Below are 20646 nucleotides of genomic sequence, written 5' to 3'. Positions count from 1 at the left end.
TAAACAGAAATAGAACAGAAATGGGCAGTTCCAATGAGAGGCAATGCAGGTGGCCAGTGTGTGTTAGAGAGGCTTGACCTCTCAGGTGAGAACTCAGGCAGACGGAAACACTGCAGAGACAGCACCGGTCACCATCACACTGGCGGGTCTTTAGTCAGGTGACAACCAGCCCTGGCGACAATGTAAGCAGGCAGAGGCTCCAGCAGATCCCCTGGAGGGAAGAGTGAAGGGATGCTCCTCTTCAGGAGAACAGGTTGCAGGACTCATCAAAGGGCCACAGATGCATCTCTTCCCCAGAACTTCTGACCCTTACAGTTCATCCCACTAAAATCCTTACACACCTATTCGAAGTTGCCTTTTAAAGGGTGTTCATCACAGCACTGGTTGAAACAGTCGGAATTAAGGCAACACTAATGTTGATGGAGAGGGGATGGGGTCCATTAGTTCTGGTTGATGTGAATGAATGAATGCTGTGCAGTTGGAAAAGTGGGTACCTGGTCTCAATCCAATGTCAAGGGAGGCCTCAGGGTGGAAGTATGCAGACCCACTGTCTGCATCCAGGGTCCCATCTGCACTACCACTTATGTGTGAAATCAATATAGATGTAAATTGATCTGATTGTGAGTGTGTGAGAGGCAGAGATGGAAAGAGACATACTGAGAGACACAGAGACTGAGACATAAGCAACAAATCATTCATGACAGTCACCTCTGTGGGTGGGAATCACAAATCTCTTCTCTTTTAGGCAATATTTCAATTTTTTGTAATGTGTCTGTATTACTCTACTAATTCTAAAAGGATTAAAATCCTATGTTAATGTGACCCATTCATTACTCATCTATGGAGTAATTAAAGTACACTAATCCTGTTTTTAAAAGAATTTAAAGCCTTCTCAGGACTCAGTTCCATGTCAGCTCCGTGGCAGCAGAGGTTCTCCAGGAGGTCGTGTCTTTTCTGAAGCAGTGTCCAATAGAGGTGAGGAAGAAGTACCAGACTTGGACACTGAAGACTACAGTAGATGAGAGATTCTGTTGAGAGAAAATAAGACCTACATTCACAGAAAATAATCCCATATTCATGGAGCAGAAGGCTTCATTCTACTAAGATGACAATAGTCCACAAATAGATCTAAGGATTCAAAGAATGCCTACCCAAATCCCAGGTCCTGTTTTGCAGGAACTGACAATCAATCTAAAATTCACGTGGAAAATCCAGGGGCTCAGAATACATGAGTGAATCTTGAAAAAGAACAAAGTTTGAGGAATGGAAAGTCAGATGGAACCCACGGTTAATACAAAAGCACTTTAAGCTGAAGATACCTGAGATTCAATAGATGTAGAAGAAAACCTGTCATGGAAGCCAATTCTCTCCTCTCCCTTTGCCCTATTAAGTTAGGTTGATAAAAAGCCTTTAACTTTCACCATTTAACATGGTAGTTACTTTTCTGGTTGGCTCCTGCATGTGTATAAATAAACTTTTTCTCTCGTTCATCTCCTCTTTACTTCTGTGGGCCCTTTGGGAGGGATTCTGAATGATGGGGACCTGCTCTTTTCTCACCTTCTTTAGTGACATCTTTTGTCCATGGTTAAGTGCTTAAAAAAAGAAAAGACTCGTTGGTTTTGGGTCAGATTTGGAACATGTATACCTTTGGAGACCCCCTGGAGGAACAAGGGGGTTCAATACTGCTGGGAGAATTTACTGGTTGTCTTGCCCAAATGCCTAACAAGACGCTATTTGCAAGGTTTTTTTTTTTTTTTTTAAAGATTCTTACCCCAAAACAAAAACCCTATCTAAACCTCTTGGATGATCAAATAGAAGAAATGAGAATCATGTCTGGCCTAAGAAAACTTCCTTAACAAAACAGAAGGACAGAATCAGATTCAGAGCAAAAATTAAAATCCATTTATACCATCAACCCTTCCACTCTTTGGACACTTTCCTCATGTAATCTGCCAGATGGCGTCCTGGAGAAGGCCCTTTGCCCGGAACTCGTGCTCATTTTCAGAGCTCGGCCAAGCGGGAAGTTGGTCCCCAGGGCCTGAGAGGGTCTATTTGTGAAATCTTCTCTGCTGAGACCCACCGGACTGAAGGGAACTGTGTGCTCTGAGAGGGAGCACACTGAGCCTCTGTGGAGGCATCTCTGAGATCATCCCAAAGGCACACAGCTCTAACTCTGGACACGGGGATTTCTGATTGGCATCTTATTTTGAAATCTCCTCCTGGATAGAAAGAAGCAGACTGAAGATGTTGCAATTGGATGGGCACGTCAGCCTCTCGAAATTGTTGATGAGGAAGACACGCAATTCTCTGCAGAAATAGGAACAGCCATCCCTGCTCTGCTGACTTCATCTACAGAGAAACAGAGAAGCGGCTCTAGGGGGAATTCAACACCCACCAACTCTTCTTACCAACGTTAACGTCCCCACTTTATTCTCCTGTCAGGTCTCCGCACAAAAACTGTGACTCAGCCCCAAATATCACATACCCATCACCCTGAACCACTGTGTCTGTGTGCAACTTGAGCATTAATGCCTGTGACCGTTACTGTCAAATCGTGTCCCCCTTTCAGCCTGTCTCCCGCCATCATCCCAGCCCAACCTCGATGTCTCTCTCCAGGTCAGCAGCACTCTTCCCATTGGCTTCCCATCAGCTTACTTTGCCCTGCTTCCATTGTTTATTCCCTATATGTTACCCACAACGGTCTTATTAAAGTATGAATCAGATCAAGTTGTTCCGCTTTGCAAAATACTCTCGTGATCTTCCATTGTATTCAGAAGGATATCCAGAGTCCCTACCAAGGCCCTGTGTGATCTGGTCCCTCACCCGTCTCTGAAGCCTCAGTTCTCACCGTTCTGCTCCAGCCCATCTTCACCGCCCAGATGATCCCCACCAGGACAGCTGTGTTTGTAACTCCAAGTCTTCTACTTACACTTCTCCTGGCCTGGGAGGTTTTTCTTGTCTGTTACCTACGTGGCTTATTCTTTTGCTTCATTCAGGACATTGCTCAAATTATTTTACCCTCAGAGAGGACTTATCTGACCACATTATTTAAAATGGCATGCACATATTTCCTATTAAATCATTTTCTCTCCTAATATGCTTTATCCTTCTTTGTGGCAATTATTAGTACCTGGCAGTACATCATATATTTATTTGCTTACTTGTTTATTGTCTATTTTTCTTACTATACCTATATTCATGGAAGCACAAATAACTGTTTTAACCAGTAACTTTCAAACTGCCTTTAAATGAATTCTTTCATAAAATGAGAATTTCAGTGGCTTCCACGGGTTGCTTAGGGGAAAAAAGAGAAAGGATTCAGGTTGAACTACGTTATTAAGGACCTGCGAGTTGGTTATTTATTTAATACATAGTAGTTTGTATCTGTTAATCCCAAACTCCTAATCTAGCAAAAGACCGAGCTGATTACTATTATTAAAAGACTTTTTTTTTTCTTTTTAAACTTGGGTTGTTTGAGATCTCTTTTCTTCTTTGTTCTTTTTCTTTTTTTAAAAGATTTTTTCTTATTTTTTTTTACATTGAGGTACTGCGAATTGAACTCAGCACGTACTCTACCCCTTGAACTATACCATCCCCTCCAAAGACAATTATTTTTATACTTTGACAATACCATATTGAATTAAGATTTTTTGTTCCATTTTCCCTTCATAGAGTTTATAACTGAGGGAGAGTGTCAGAGGAAGCCCTGGGCCATCCCTTCCTTCTCAGCGGGTTACTACACAGCAGAGGAGCTTGGCTGTCACCAGGCCCAGCTCACCTTTCTGCTCTGAGGGCCGACTCAGGCCACTTCTCTAAACAGAGGCGTGTTAGAAGCAGCAGAAAGCCAACTAGTGAGCAGCAATGACAAAACTGACCCACCTGCAGTTGGACATAATCTGCTCTGAAATTAACATCTTAAAACTCTTTTTCCTATTAGTGGGTGGTTTTCAAAAATATTCCCAAGGACATGAATCTCACTCTATTTTTCTGGATTTCTTGGGCCTTCTATGACTTTAACTGCAGGCTTGGTTTTCTGCAGAACATCTGCAGGGAAGCCAGGCAGAACACGTGAACAGACCCTGCAGGCCACGGCTGAGGCCTCCGGTCAAAGCATCCTTGTTGTGCAGAGCCTACGTTCATGGGACCATTTTCATGACTGCTGTAATTAGTTCTCATCCAACTGTCCCACTGAAAATGTTTCTAGATGGAAGGTGGTCTTACACAGGTGAGCAGTGGGGATGTGGGGTGCAGATGGCAGACAGACTGGAAGGAGAGAAGGGAAATGTTTCCTCAGGCTTCAGTTTGGAAGACATGATATTTATATGAACATTAAACTGGGTCAGGCTGAAGCGCCGTTTGCTCTAAGATGGGGTGATGTACGCGTATCCCTACAACTTCTAAAAAATATGTTGAAGCTGGACGTGACAGACTTGGGGACACACAGCTTAGAGTGACACCTTCGTTCCAAGATGCCTATGATCTCAGGCTCACAAAGAGGAAAGGAATACACATATTTTGCCTGTGTAATTCTATGTGAAATTATTTTGATCCTTGCCGGATGGTGTAAGATCAGAAATCATGTAGTCTTTCTTGCATCGCAAAGACAACAATCCTTGATGAGTCAGCAGACTGTTTCCGATGGCCCAGGGTCTGCGCCAGACATTAGCTGTCTAGACAAAATACCACACAGCCCCCTATCCCTCAAGGAGATCAAAGTGTGTCGTGGAAGAGACAAATTTAAATAGGTTTTCAAAACAATGTGGTAAGAGTCACTTGGCATCATGTATACTGTATGTTCAGAGGGGCTCTTGCACTGCCTGGGGAAGGGTTCTAGAGGTAGGGAAGGTGTCAGAGAGGAAATGCTTTCTGCACTGACATCTGAAGGATTCCAGCAAATCTCTAGACCAGGAGAGTGCGTGGTGGGGACGGGATTCTTGGCAGCTTGCTTGTCTAGTGCAGAGGTCTGGTCGTGTCTAAGAGCACTTTGCACTTAGGGAAGGAAGGTCAGTGAGGTTAAAGGCTGTGGGGAACTAATGGAAGCTGAGGCTGAAAAAAAGCAGCAACTAGCTGATGAGAAGTTGTAACTTTAAATCAGGGAGCGTGGACTTCCTCACATACGCAGCGGGGAATTCTTTGGGGTTTTAAGGAGGAAAGTGACACAGATTAGTCATTAAAAGTGAGCAAAGTGGATTGTTCACTCTAAGGAACAGCACTGGGGAGACTAGCAAGGGGTGTGAGTTAATGCAGTGGGGAGCGAGGGGCAGGGACTTAGCTGGGGGACATTAAGGAATAGAATTGTAATACTGACGGGGGTGAGGGGGTGGAAAAGTAAAGGAAAACTCCCAGATGTATGGCACGGAAAACAGATGGGATAGTGATGCCATTGTTTGAAGAAGTAAACCTACTTCTGAGCGAGTGTAAATCCAAACATACAGAGCTTGAGATTTTTATGGGCTAATCAAGTGGGAATGTCTACTTGTCAATTACAAGTATATTTCTGGGACTGAAATTAGATGTCCATGCTGGAAAACATTTGACAGTTAATCAGTGGACAGAGAGCAGTTGAAGCCACATGAATAAATGCCACCCACTGACAGTTTATCAAAGAGAAGGGAAGGAGGGCACTTCTGGTTCAGAAAATATGGTAGACCAGAAACTTGAAGACCCACTCACTGAAGACACATAAAAACGTAGGACACAATGCCGCCAATCTTTTCTTTTTTTTTTTTTTTTTTACAGGCACATTTATTGTGGTATGATTCCTTTACAGTAAATTACACATATTTCACATGTACTATTTGATGAATTTGATAGATGTCTACACCCAGAAATCCATCACCACAATCAAGATATCTATCATTCCCATCACTCCCCAAGAGGGACATTTTTTGAATTCCCGTATTTATCCCTTCCCATCCCCTTCTCTCCCTGGTAACCGTAAGTTTGTTTCTCTATGTCTGTGTTTCTGTTTCTCTTTTGTAGTTAAGTTCATTTATGTCTTTTTTTAGATTCCACATATAAGTGATATTATATGGCATTTTTCACTTTTTCTGGCTTACTTCACTTAGAATGACTATCTTTACGTCCATCCATGTTGCTGCAAATGGCATTATTTTGTTCTTTTTAATAGCTGAGTAGTATTCCTTTGTATAAATATACTACTACTTCTTTATCCAGTCAGCTGTTGATGGACACTTGGGTTGTTGCCATGTCCTGGCTATTATAAATAGTGCTGCTGTGAGCATTGAGGTGCATGTGACTTTTTGAATTAGAGTTTTCTCTTGACATATGCCTGGGAGTGGGAAGGCTGGATCATGAGTTAAGTCCATTTTCAGTTTTTAAAGCAACCTCCACACTGTCTTCTCTAGTGACAATGCAGCCCGTTTTATTAAAGCAGAGCCATGCTCAGAAAGTAACGTGTATTTCTAGGGGCCAGACATGAAGTGCAGTGAGTGTGGCCTGTTGAAGAATCAGAGGGCAGTCTGGCAGGGCTGGAGGAGAGTGACAGGGAGAGTGTGGTACAGGCAGCATTCAGACCACGTGGGGACCTGATAGGCTGGGATAAAGAGCCTGGACTTCCAGTCATCCCTTGGTAACCATGGGGCACTGGTTCCAGGACTCCCCCCAGACGTCAACATCCATGGATGCTGACACCTCTTGTATAAAATGGCATAGGACTTGCATGGAACTTATGTGCACCCTCCCATGTACATTTTCTATATATATATACAAACTTTTGTTTTATGGAGTTATAGTCATTTTACAATGTTGCATCAAATTCCAGAGTAGAGCACAGTTTTTCAGTTATACATGAATATTCACGTACATTCGTTGTCATATTCTCTTTTGCTGTGTCCTCCTGTGTACATTAAATCATCTCTAGATTATTCATGGTATCTAATACAACATGAATGCTATGTAAGTAGTTGCCAGTGTATGAAATTCAAGTGTTGCTTTTTGAAACTTTCTGTTTTTTCCCGAACATTTTCAATCCACAGTTAGTTGAATCTGCTGGATAGGGAGCCCCTAGATATGGAGAACCCCCAAGCTCTTCCTTTCCACCTAAATTTCCACTGCAAGCACTGAAGGGTTCCAAATATAGAAGAGCGCCATCTACCTGCTATAAACGCTGAAGAACTCCTTCAGTGTATGTAGAGCAGGAGAGAAGGTTTAGGGCCAACTAGTGGGAAAGGAGGGCCTGCCTGGAGAGGAAGGAGGAAGGACCGCAGTGGAAGCCAGCCTGTACCCTGACTGGAGCTAGTTGATAGCAGTGAGGGACTCCGAGGAACTGGGGACATGTCACTTGGGGGCGATCCTGGCCGCCAGGTGCAGGGTTCACATAGCTGGGGCCCAGTTTGCAAGATCAAAATAACAAGGGGGGAGAGGGCCTGCCTCAGCCCCGGGATCCTGACAATGGTCACAGCGCCGGGACCCCAGCTAATGCGGCTCCCCTAGTAAGCCAGAAAAAGGAAACTCTGAGCCAAGATATTGCAGATTCCACTGCAGCCACACGGATAACTAGATCTCTAAGCTGACAAAATGTAACCACCAGAAACAGGAATCTTTCCTTTTCTCTTCCTTTGGACCTTTGGACAGGGAGCAACACGTCTCTGACGGTAACCATCTTTAATCCGACAGAGAGCTCACTTATTCAGGAATAAGCATAGATAAAAAGAGTGGGGTGATGGTTTAAAGTGGAAGTCAAAGCGGAAGCCCATCTGAGTAATGGTAAAAACATGCATGTCATTGAATCCGAGTTATGGCAAAAAGAAGGAGGAAGGTTAAGGAAATCTTTATTCACCAGACAAGACTAGCCAGTCATAAAAAGACAGCACTTTAAATCAATAAAACATTTTTTTGTTGATGAAAAACAATGCCATATTTTAAAACATGGCTTGGGCCATCAATAACATGCTGAGAGTTGTTGAGGAGGAGAACATAAAGCTGCATATAGACATGTAAGGGTTCCAAGTCCACTGCTCAAAAAAACTTAGCTAATCATGTGTCCAGTTGATTTGAAAATCCCTATAAGTAAATAACTCAAAAGTGGGAAAGACATAGGATTAAATAGTGGTAGTGAGCAATGAAATCCAAGAAGTTTATATCTATATTTTCATTGTTAATGTAACAAACTGAAAGCAACTGTCTAAGAAATAGTAACTGGAGGACAAACACACACACACACACACACACACAATCTGGAACAGCAGAGAGGTAAAATATGCTAAATTTATCATTATTGAGGAACAGGATCTAATAGATTATTTCATTTTTGAGACTGTTATAGAAAACTGGTCCAATTACATAGAAAGTTATGAAATTAGAGATGATTTATAAAAATTTAGAGAGAATTTTCATTAAAAGGCAATATAGCTTCCAAATCATTGAAGAGAAAATTAACAATAAAAAAGTAATCAATCCAGCTAATATGGAGTAAAAGAGACAATTTACCATCCTAAAATAAACCACAAATTGGATACAATATATGAAGCAATGATTTTTAAACCACGTGAAAAAGATCCTCCACTAGGACCCTGTCCTGACACCTCCATAATAAGGCTGCTAGGCCTCCTACTGCCATCACCAAGAATGTCCACCAGGAGGCGACATTTCCTTCCTCTGCTCCTACTGCAGAGGCAGTCCTGCGCAGTCCTTTTCCAGGTTTTGGCAGGCAGCTCCCAGAAGTGCTCTTGTGGGCCTTGGTCCCTTTTAGCCACCAGCAAAGGGATAAAGGATGAGTAGTAAGCCTCCTTACTCATCCAAGACCTAGGAAACTATCTGATTTCTGAGCAGCCCTTCACTCATGTTTGCTGTCTGGTACTCCCCGCCCGGCTTCCCGAGTCCCCGGCTTGGGCAGTCTGCACGCTGGCCACAGCCCATCAGAATCTGTTCCCCTTCCAAGAGGCCACGCGTGATCGTGAGCAGGGCTCCAGGCCTCTGGAGCAGCGTGGCTTGGACTGCGTCCTGGCCCTGGGCTCGTGAGCTCCATGCCCATGGTTGAGTCAGTTAACATCTCTAAGCTACAGTTTCCTCATCAGTAAAATGAAGACATAATCAATATGGAAAAAAAAAATCAGAATCTGGTGGGGAATAAATTTCTGGGGATTGAAGATTATTTTAATTTTGAATTATACAGCGAAGGACATCACACAATTTTTACTACTTCAGAATTCTAAATGACAGCTTCTACTGTTAAAACTAATGCATGCACGTACACACAAACACATGTGCAGACACACTGGCTCTGCTTCACATACATCCCCACGCACACACACACATGGACTCATGTACCACACACACACATACCATAGAAACAACCACACACGTCCTCAGGCTCAAACACACACATAACATACACACAACCACATACATCCCCAGGCGCGAGCGCACACACACATGGACTCATGTACCACACACACACACCATAGAAACAACCACACACCTCCTCAGGCTCAAACACACACATAACATACGCAGAACCACATACATCCCCAGGCGCGAGCGCACACACACACACACAGTCACAGTCATGTACCACACACATCCCCAGGTGCGCGCGTGCACACACACACATCATACACACCTTTGGCGTTATTCTAAATCAATTTACAATTGAGGGTCTCAGTGTCCATTGTTTTATCCGCTCAGAAGATCCTGACTTCGGAGCGTGAAGCAGGAGCCCCTCCTCTCTGGAGATGGTCTTTGCCACTTACAGTCTCAGCAGAGCCAACATAACTGCTCTGGACCTTTGGAAGTGCAGGGCCAGAGCATATCTGGGAGCTCACATCCTATATATCTAAACATTTTAAGTGCAGTAGGTTCTAAAGTCCTGCCTTTACAAATATACATTCATTATAAGGGGGAAGACCAGGTTCAAATTTAGAATTCCCAGGCTCAGGAGAGTCCTGCAAAGAAAGTGAGTGTGTGGGGAGAGCTGATTCCCAGTCTCTGATCACTAGCCTGACCCTTTTCTTCCAAATGCTGGGTCCATCCCTTGTCACAAAGGGCCTTGGATGTGCAAAGGGGGACACTCAGAATTCACGTCTGTGCTCGGCCTATACCATCCATGCAAACAGCTGCCCTTTGGCCTCTCTATGAGTCCTGGGAATCTGAAATCTGGGGACAGCCGGTGCATGACCTAGAAATGGGTCAGGGGCTGCAGAGGCAAGGCATTCGGGGTCCTGGGTTTCCAGAGCACGGGATGGAGCCAATGACCGTGTCCCCTTGGCCCTGCTGACTCCACCCCATTGAGGGCGTGGCCAGAGGAAGTGTCAGGGCCAGGGGGACCCTCTGTAGTGCAGGACCCAGGGCAGTGGGCCCCCTTGCCGGGGACTAAGAGCAGAATCCCTAAGGAAGGGCCTGAGGAGACTGTAAGGTATCTTCATTCCCATTAATTAAAAAAACAAAAGCTCACCACAGGTGTGAGTGGGAAGGGTTTTGTTATAACAAGGGAGGGCACTTGCCAATTTCTGGCCATAGAGGGCTGGTGGGTTTGCCAGGTTGATGAGGAACTGAGAGGCCGTTAGCCTCCTCTGGGTCTAAACACCGCCTGAATTCCTCCAGGTGACACTGAATTGCAGTGAGACATGGAACCCTCTCAAGTTGTTAAAATATTCATGGTGAGCCATGCAACGCTCTCCTCATTCTTGGCTACGAATACAGGATAAACACAGGCGGGAAACTCATCAGCCTGTTGGTTGGTTCACTGTCCATCTGGTGCCCCTTCTTGTAGGAGCCTTTATCACATCACCCAGGGCTGACCCGGCTCAGGATTACAGCTGATTTTCCGCAGGTGGCATCACTTGTTGGTGACACGAAGGAGGCATGTGAGCCACCTCCCAAACACTGAGGCTCCTCCTGGGAGGAGCCTGCAGGCCCCCAGTCCAGCCTCTGCACCATGATGCTCCTTAGTGCCACTCCTGGCTTGCTGCCCTGGCCTCTAGCTCTGGACAGAACCTCACTGGATTGTCGATAAATGTCACCCATGCACCACGTCTAAGCTTGGGGTCCAGATGTGACCATGGTTCTTATTTTCTTCCCATCGATGAATTGTTTGATCTTCGTGTAATCGTGTTGGCAGGAAGGCCAGTACCGCCCTCTTGAGGCCTCCCCAAGCAGCCTCTGCCTATAACTGTCCTAGCACCCCAGGGGATCGGTTCTGTATCCTGGCAATCAGACACGAGGATGAGAGATGGAGAGACAGGAATCCACTCCTGCTGTGGCTTCTGCTAAGGCTCGATGTGGCCATGAAAATGGATCCCACAGGCCCTGATGTCAATTGACTCGCTGCAGGGATGCTCCCACACTGCCCCGTTCCCCCCCAGAGACAGAGGGCTTTCTGCCTGTTCCCGAAGGCCCCACCCCCGAGGGGGCACTGGGTCCAGTGGAGCGTCCAGCCTGGTTCCTCGCCAGCCCTTAGGGCCTTGGTGGGGACTGGAACATCAACTACCCTCCCCTTAGGGGTCCGTTTGTCCTTTCCAGCCAACAGACTTAGGTCATAAGCACTTTAACCCACCTGAGGGTGTTTTCCTCACTTCAGGGGCAGTGAGGACGGGGCTTCTTCACACTCCAAGTGCCCCCGGTCTGGATGCAGACAGCCTGGCTCTCCCCCCAGTCCTGCAGGTCCCGGCCACACCTGCTGCTGGTCACAGTCTGTGCTGTGTTCTCTTCCAGGACAAGGGGTGCACTCTGACCCCCGCCCCGCCCCCACCAGCGGGGGCAGAGGCGGCGGACAGGCAGGTGAGCTGGGGCCTGAGACCGTGCCCGCAGATCAGTGCCCCGGAGGCCACTGGTGACTAGAGGGACCACGGGGCAGAAGGCAGCATGGGATGGGAGGAGGAGGAAGGTTCAGGACAAGGAGATGAAAGGGGGAACGGATAGCACTGTGAGGACCTCGACCATGAAAGGGAAGAGAAAAGACAGTGACAGCTGGAGCGGTGTTGGCATTAAAAGCTGCGGGCGTTTTTATTTAATTTTATTAATTACCATTATATATAGTGACAGATTTCTTATTTTATTAAAGATTATGTGCCATGTCATATAACAGGATATAGTATGTTATTATTTATTAAATAATACATAATAGTAGATATACTAGCATATTATGTTCTGTTTATTTATTAGCAGATAGTATATAATATATATGTAGGTGTTTATATACATAATATATAATTCATGCATCTATATAATATATAACACATAACACATAATGTAAGATTATGATTAATATATTTTATAACAAGATTACATAACAATAATGATGTAATATTACCCATTGTATGTGTTGGTTCATGACACATTCTCACTTTAGGTGCCTGTCAGAAATATTAATGTATTAAACTTAATATTATAAGAAACATTTGTGAACCTATCACCCAACATCAGAACAGGACTATTGACAGTGACATACTGTGTCCTATCCTGCTCTTGGCCTCTTCTCACAGGAAGTAACCAGCATCCTGAATCCTGGCTTACCCTTGTCTTGTGTTACTTTCACACACACAATATTTAAGATCAGTTAAAACAAATGAGCTGCAGGTACATGCAGTGAAGTGGATGAATCATACACTCAATGTTAAATGAATAAAGTAAGCCCTAGAAGGTAGCCTATAGTGTGCTATGCTTTTAACTGTGTATATATATGTCAACTAAACTCACCAAATTATGAACAACTACAGCTAGAGTCCAGGTGGGTGAGGGACAGAGAAAAGGTGAGGTGAGCAGATTTGCTGCAGGTGAGCGAGTTCCTTTCCAGTAACATGCCATTCCCTCTGAAGCAGGAGGCAAGGCTATCTCCTGGGAGTCACGGAAGAGACAGAGGGAAGGTTAGAGGTGTGCAGAGAGCAGAGAATGTTGACACCACTGAGTGATAAGTGGTGAAATGTGCTCACTAGAGAAATCCTGGAGGATTACCTGGCAGTGGCACATTGGTGGGCATTGATTTGTAGTCTTAGAAATCTGTGCTGGGAGAGCCTGCTGCCTGCAGGCTCAGAACAAGTAGAGCTGGGTGAACCGAGATGGAAGTCGTCCTGGTGAGGAACTGAAAAGATCAAAGCTCAAGGGGGTTTTGTCTGTCATAAAGAGAGTGCTGACTGTGGATGCAGAGCTAGAAGGTGGGGAAGTGGAAGTAAGAGGAACGTGGACAGGCAGGAAAGCAGAGGAGTCAGTGCATGATGCCCCAGTGAGGGTGAAGGAGGGCCAGGGAGGCCAGTGGTGAAGTAGCTGGATGGCTAGAGGTGGGCACTTAAAGGAGAGAGGCTGGACCTGGGGTGGAGACACGCCCGGGTATGAGCCCGGGGGTAGGGTGAATGGGGGATGGCTGGCTCAGGCTGACGGAGAAGAAGACCCTAAAATGACCATACTGGGTGGTGGAGGGAGAATCAGCTTTTACGTCTTGATGGTAGGAGGCGAGGCAATACAGAGGTGGTGGTCCAGGTGCTCCTGACTGAGGCAGATGAGCAGGGAGGCCAGGGGGGCAGGCACTGCTAGGAAAGGATCTGGGTTTTCCAGGTGCTCCCAAGAGAGGAGGAGCAATGATCTGAAGGGGGAAAGTGAGCACAAGGAGGTCAACCCAGGTTCCTGATCAAACGGGGGTTGTGAGGGGGCAAAGCCTCAACTCCAGAGATGGTTGCCCAGGAAGCAGGGACCACGGGTGAAATGACGGGGCACTCAGAGAAGAGAGGGAGAAGAGTCTTCTGGGTGTAGGGGAAGAGTGGCCCCAGGACAAAGGAGCACATAGGCACAGTGATGAGGATGGACTGGCTCCACGGTGACACTGGTGGGATGGCTGGATCTTTGTCCTGAGGGCTTAGGTTGGGGGGCTACTGGCCTCATGAGGACTCCCCTCTCAGAAGTCTGGACAGAGGCTCCCGCTCCTGAGAGCTGTGTGGCCACCACTGTTCCCGGAGGAGCTCTGCCTCCATCATCTCCTATCAGACTTTCCTGCCCAGACCCCAACTGCCAGCGATGGAGCCTGGGCCTCGCAGCTGTTTCCCATGGAGGGACACAGGCTCCTTGGAGAAGCAGGCTGATCTTAGTTTGCTCCGTAACCCAGGGCCTAGCAAAGCGCCAGCCCATGAGTGGGCCATAAAGGGGCTTGGATACTTACTAAATTAACCCAAAGCAGTAGAATATCAGAGCTGGAGGAAATGACAACTGAGCTCACAGAGTTCACTGCCCACACCCCCATTCTACATATGAGGAAATAGAGACCAAGCGGTGAAGCAAACTTGGCCAAGGACACACTGCTCTTAAATGCTGGCCTGTGTTGGGCATGCCAAGTGATGAGCTGCAGTGAAGGGGCTGAGAGGGGACTCTTCGGCCAGACAGCTTGGGTTCAAGTCCCAGCTCTGCCATTTATTAGCCGTGTGATTAGTGAATGTCCTTACCTTTAAAGTGGAACTCACAGTGGTGCCAACTCATTGGATTGTCATGAACACAGCGTTCCTGGAACAGCAGGACAGAGTTCTGTAAGGGTTTGCTAATACTTTGGTTACTATTATTATCACCAAGTAAACCCTGAAATGAAGAACAAAGGCAGCAAGAATTTTTATTTTAAAGGATTTTAAAATCCTCTGATGAATGTTTCATTTCATCTAGTCAAGACTGCATTTGACCCTTATTAACAACTAAACAATGGATGACTTTTGAGACAATCTTGCTTCATGTCTTTAATTCTCACTAACGACACAGGCTATTTAACAGGCAGCAGTTTCTTTTCCAGGAAGAGGGACAAAAAGTTAAAAATAACTCAGTGCCTCTTGGTCCCCAGTGAGTTTGTTGTGACCTGTCAACCCAGCTTTGGGGTAGTGCCCGCTCCCTCTGGGCTCACTGCACTGCCCCGCGGCCTCCAGGGGGCGCTGTACTCCCACACGAATCCAGTCTCTTGGTTCCTATCTTTGCTTCAGATCCTTCAAGGACTGCCCATGCCCCATGGCCCCATCTGCCCCGCCAGCCTCGCCTGCTGGACTCCAAGACACCATCCTGGGTCTCAACAATCCTCTATTCCTACGCCCGCCCCACTACTCTTCAATTTGTCCTTCAAGTGAGGGCTCCTGTGGCTCGCCACCCAGCAGGGGTCTCCCGTCCTCCACCTCGGGTAACTGCATCGTCCTGCACGGTGCCTCGGGAACCCGTGTGGAGGCAGGAAGAATACAGAACAGGTGCTCAGAGGGGCTGCCTTTCCCACTACAGGGGCCCTGGAGAGCTTTCTCCCAGCTGGTTATTCACAGGTGCTGAAGCTGTGGAATCTCGATCTCACCAATATAAAGGGCATCATCATTAATTACAAAATCAATCATTTCTTCAGGAGCAAAAGGAGAAAAGACTTTGTGTTCCCCACCTCCAACTTTTTTCCTCCACCTTCAGAAGTTTCTCATCTATGGGCAAGGGTAGAAAGCAACACACAGAATATTATCTTTCAATTTTTTTCCCAATCTGAAGATCGCTTTCCCAGAACTGATGAAGGCTAAAATGGTTTGTCTTTCCTGAACTGAGGATTCAGAGGCGTGGGGGTGGGAGGGGAGATAACTCAGCAATATTGAACCTAACAGAGACATTAAAAGGTTCTATTCTAAACAGAAAGGAAGTAGGATGCTATAGAAACAGGAAAACCATAGCTGGAAATGCAATAACGTGTTACAAGAGAATAAACATGAAGATGTGAAAAAGAAAAAGGACATCAAAATAAAAAAAGGTGGGAATGGTAGAGGGGAGCAAGAAAATATAAATTTTTTTCTTTCTTTTTTTTCTAAACTATTCTTAGTATGTGTTGGAGCCTACGTGATTATCAGTCTAAAGGAAATAGATATAGTAATGGGTTGATAGAGTTGAAAAATAAGGTAACCAGAAATCAAAAGTGTACAATAGAGTCACAAAAAAAAAAAAAACCCAAAAGAAACAAACTCAAAATGGCTTAAAGACTTAAACATTAGACAGGACACTACAAACTTCTTACAAGAAAACATAGACAAAACATTATTTGACATATATCACAGCAATGTTTTCCTAGGGTAATCTACCCTAGCGACAGAATTGAAAGCCAAAATAAACAAATGAGACCTAATTAAACGTATAAGCTTTTGCACAGCAAAAGAAACCATAAACAAAACAAAAAGACAACCTATGGAATGGGAGGAAATATTCGCAAAAGATGAGACTGACCATGGCTTAATTTCTAGACTATATAAATAGTTCATACAACTTAATAAGAAAAAAATAAACAACCAAATCCAAAAATGGGCAGAACAACTAAACAAGCAATTCTCCAATGAAGACACACAAATTGTCAGTAGGCATATTAAAAAAAATGCTCAGTGTTGCTCAATTATGAGAGAAATGCAAAGCAAAACTAGAGTAAGTTATCATCTAACACCAGTCAGAATGGCCAGTATTCAAAAATCCACAAACCATAAATGCTGGAGAGGCTGTGGAGAAAAGGGAACCCTCCTACATTGTTGATGGGAATGTAGTTTGGTGCAGCCACTGTGGAAAACAGTATGGAGATTCCTCAAAAGACAAAAAAAAAAAAAAAAAAAAAAAAAGACTTATCACTTGATCCAGCAATCCCACTCCTGGTCATATATCCAGAGGGAACCTTAATTCCAAAAGATACCTGCACCACAATGTTCACAGCAGCACTGTTTGCAATGGCCAAGACATAGAAGCAACATAAACATCCACTGACAGATGACTGGATAAAGATGTGGTATTTAGATATAACAGAATATTTCTCAGTCGTAACAAAGAAGGAAATAATGCCACTTACAGCAACATGGATGGACCTGGAGATTATCACAATAAGTGAAATAAGTCAGACAAAGACAAGTATCATATGATATCACTTATATGTGGAATTTTAAAAAATGATACAAATGAAATTATTTATCAAACAAAAACAGACTCACAGACTTAGAAAACAAACAGGAGTTTGGGATTAACAGATACAAATTACTATATGTAAAACAGACAAACAACAAGGATTCACTGTAGAACACAGGGAACAATATTCAGTATCTTGAAACCTATAATGGAAAAGAACCTGAAAAAGAATAGACTATGTATATGTACAACTGAATCACTATGCTGTATACCTGAAACTAACAAAACAGCTGTATATCTGAAACTCACAAAACATTGTAAATCAACCACATTTCAATTAAAAAATAAAAAAGAATGATAAGTTCTAAATACCTTTATTCAAAGAAAATCTTCAACTCTTCCCTCTTACAAAAATTAAAATGGGAATCTTGAGCAGGACCAAATTATACTTGATGGGCAGTTACATGTCTTCTGCAGCATGTGGCCCATGCTACACACACATCATGTTTTCCTACAGGAAAGAATGGCCCTGGCTGCCCAGGGAGCGAGTCCTGCTGGGACAAGGCCTCTGTGGCAGTGGCCTCTTTGTCACACTCCATTTCACCAGGAGGCCAGGATTTTCAGAGGGGAGGGGACATAGAGCTCATACACTTCAAATCGATATCCTGAGAAAAACTACGGGAACAGCAAATTCACCTGCAGTGTGGGAAACATGAGCAGGGCCCCTAAGCAGACCAACAAGCCCAAAGCAAGATGGCCCGATGTTCAGATCGGAACCAGAACAATGACCACCTGTCTCCAGTTAAATGACCACCACCTCACCTGCAATGAACTACTCATACTCAATGTCAGGGATGTTTCTGTTGAGACTTGGGAGATCAAAGAATTCGGACCAGAGAATCTGGACCTGGTTGATGTTGGGGCTCCTCCATTGGTAGAGGTGGCCCCAAGGGGGGAGCACCAGTACTGACTCCTCCATCTTCAGCAGGGTTTTCAGAAGGAAGGCAATGTGGATGCAGACGTTCCTATGGTGGCTAAAGCCCTCTGGAGGGTTGACATCACACAGAAGGTACCTGGCAGGGAGCAAAGGAGAGTGGGTCTTCAGGGCCAAGCCTCTGCACAGGAATCCCGGCTTAGATATAACGGATAGAACAGGAATCCCTGCACAGCACATGACCTAGACTCCAGACACGTTCAGCAGCTTCTGGTTTTTAAAGTGGAGGCACTGCCCACTCATCTCCATGTGGCCAATTACTTCGAGTCCAGGAGCAGCTGCGGAAGACATCTTGGCATCCGTCTAATACTGCTAAGCACCTGACTAGCACCTGAGCACCCGTTCTCCAGGGGCTTTCAAACTTCTTGGTCTACAGAACCCTATACACTCTTAACAATTACTGAGAACTCCAAGAGGCTGCTATTTATGTGAGCTAAATCTATCAATAGATCGTGTGTTAGAAGTTAAATAAGAACTTAAAAAAGTGTATGAATTCACTTAAAAATATTAACAACCTACTACATGTTACGATTAATACTCCTAAACAAAAAATAAGTCTATTTTTCAAAACAAAAATCATTAGTGGGAAGAATAGCAGTGATTTTAATTTCTGCAAATCTCTTTTGGACTGTTGAGAGCTGAATTCTCCTATCTGCCTCTGCATTCCTGTTTTGTGATATCACAGGCCAGGTTTTCCCTGGATAACCCCACAGGAACTCAGAAGAGCAAGAGTGTGCAAAAGGCATTTGACATCCCGGTGTTTCTATGAAAATAGTCTTGCACCTCAGGGGCCTCAGACACACTTTGATAACTGCTGTCCTACCCTAGGCGAAACTCTTCTACACAAGAGCCAGGCAAGGGTCCTAGCTTCTGTAATGAGTTACAGCCACCACATCCCTCCCTTCTCTGTGTGTTTCCCACAACCTTCATTACTGCAGATGAGGATGTAATCCTCATCTGGGGCCTCTAGTCCTAGAAGACTGCTAACTTCGAGAGGGAGTGTCCCATCTACCAACCCTACACCCCGCACAGTCTATTTTGAGTCAAGCCCTAGATAACTGCTAATCAGCACTGACCCTTGTGACTTATTCCTGAGTTTTAATGAAGGAATCAACATCTGGATGGAACTCAAATTTCCCTGCAGATAAACAAGGCTGATAAACCACCCCATTCCAACATCTGATTCTGGGGCTCTTCAAAACCTGGGTAAGGCCCCTCTTCATCTAAGAGGGGTCCTCCGCCTGCCCTTCCCGGGGGGTTCGGGAGGCCATGGCCACCCAGTGTGATCCAGACTCACGGCCCCAGACCCAGGGCCTGAGGGGGAGGAAAGCCTGAGGCTGTGCCCCAGCCCTGTCCCCCCCACACCAACCCGCTCCCCGGCACCACAGCCCCTCCCCGGCCACCACCACAACCCCGATCCCACCGTGGTTCATGTCCACCCGCCCGGCGACGGCACAGCCATACGTTTACCATCTGTGGGATGACGCCCCAGACAGGATGTCGGCGGCCGACTGACCAGGCCAAAACTAGTCTCCCAGCCAAGCAAGCCGCCATCCCCAGCAGCAAGCACCGCCATGGTCCCTGGCAGCTACACACTTCCAGAGCCCGCTCCCCGCCCCAGAAGCACATGCCGGCCCTCGCGGAGCGCGGCGCCTGTAGCCATGGCAACTCCGCGGGGCCCTCCCTTAGCTCTTGCGTCGTGCGTCCTCCCGAGGCTAGATGTGCGAGGGCAGAACTTGCGGAGCCAATGGGAGCCGGGGCGCGGCCAGGACAGGGGTCGGTGGGAGGCTTATGGGGCAGCTGAGCGAGACTGTGATGGGTGGGGCCGCGCGGAAGTTCTCACTTGCAGGCGGCACCGGCTGAAGGCTGGGGCATTGCTGCCAACAGTGGTCGTGTCAGCGGGGTGGGGGCACCCTCACCCGTCCGTGTGTGGGGCTCAGCCTGGGCTCCGTGGCCTCCGCTTGCACTGGATGTGGACCCGGGCTGTGGGTGGGCAAGATAGAGGACTGAGCCCAGGCACGCACGGCTGGCCAGTTTAGGGCACCTGAAGTGCAGATCCACCAGGCCCGCTGCTGGCCTTGAATTCACGCTGCTGGGCAGTTTCCAAGAAGACAGGGTCTGTCCCAAGAGGGGAGGTAGGGCAGGGGTGCCAGATGCCGGGTTGGGTGCGGTCTCACAGAAGAGCCATGGTGAGAGGGCGCAGAGTGGCCCCTATGTTGGCGGGGCTAAGAGTTTGGGGTATAGGGTGGGGATGGTGTGTGCCTTGCTCTGTGGTCTCCCCAAGAACCCTCACTCCAGAGCAAGGGGCTCTGCTCCCCGCACCCTTCACTGCACTCCCTGCCTTCCCCATCACCACTGCCCCTGCCCCCAGAGTGTCCCATGACCTTTCCCCACACCAGGCACATCTCTGTTAGAGGTACTGAGCTCCCGGTGGCTCCAGCCCGAGGGTGAGGGGCTGTATCTGACCAGTTAGGACGCCTGAATCCTTTACATGAAACCTCAGACGATGATTCAGGCATGCATAGAGGGCCCTCTAACAGGATTCCCTGCATGGCCCTCCCCACCATGCACCCACAGCGCAGCTGCCACACCGGGCCAAGCCTGCCAGAGAACCGCTGGTCCCTCTCCTCCTGTCCCTGATCAAGAGTGCACCACCCACACTGCTGGGTATTTAGGGGGCCTTAGAAGAGCAGCTGGCATTTTCATGGGCAAATACTTGCTCTTTGGGGAAGATTTGAGTGCAAAGGGATGTAGGGTATGCTTTTTCTGTTGCCCTGGAACTGGTGACTGGGATACAAATTTAAGTCAAACTGTTTTTAGAGAGAGCCGCAAAA

Source organism: Camelus bactrianus, chromosome 23, assembly GCF_048773025.1.
Source record: "Camelus bactrianus isolate YW-2024 breed Bactrian camel chromosome 23, ASM4877302v1, whole genome shotgun sequence".
In the NCBI taxonomy this organism is placed as follows: domain Eukaryota; kingdom Metazoa; phylum Chordata; class Mammalia; order Artiodactyla; family Camelidae; genus Camelus; species Camelus bactrianus.
This window is presented reverse-complemented; position numbering follows the sequence as displayed.